The sequence below is a fragment of the Brassica oleracea genome, chromosome C6, assembly GCF_000695525.1.
Source record: "Brassica oleracea var. oleracea cultivar TO1000 chromosome C6, BOL, whole genome shotgun sequence".
NCBI lineage: Eukaryota > Viridiplantae > Streptophyta > Magnoliopsida > Brassicales > Brassicaceae > Brassica > Brassica oleracea.
Genome location: NC_027753.1, coordinates 21735419 through 21735834, shown reverse-complemented (window position 1 = coordinate 21735834; position 416 = coordinate 21735419).

Below are 416 nucleotides of genomic sequence, written 5' to 3'. Positions count from 1 at the left end.
TTAGTGATTTTCCCTTTTGTGTACTTATAACACATTGTGAGATTTTATGGGATCACTTTTGTGCCTTAATTAATTTTTCATCATGTTTTGGATCAAGATGGCTAATCTGGTCATGCCATAAGTGTTTATTTCGTGGTGAACCATACTGGTTACCATGGTTTTATGCCTCTTTCATACTGATCCTTAGCATAGAATAAATCAGTAGAAAATATGGGTATATGCATTCATAATGCTTTTAGGCGATTTTTCAAAAATCTAAAAGGAATCGTATTTTCTTTGCTCACTGGTTCAATGTAGAAAACATTGAATTTTTTCTTTCTTTATAACTCAATGGGTCTGAATAATGTCGTGTTTTTTGCCATTGTCAGTACCAATTAATTGATTTCAAGTGATTGTAGGAAGGTAAAGTTGAAGGC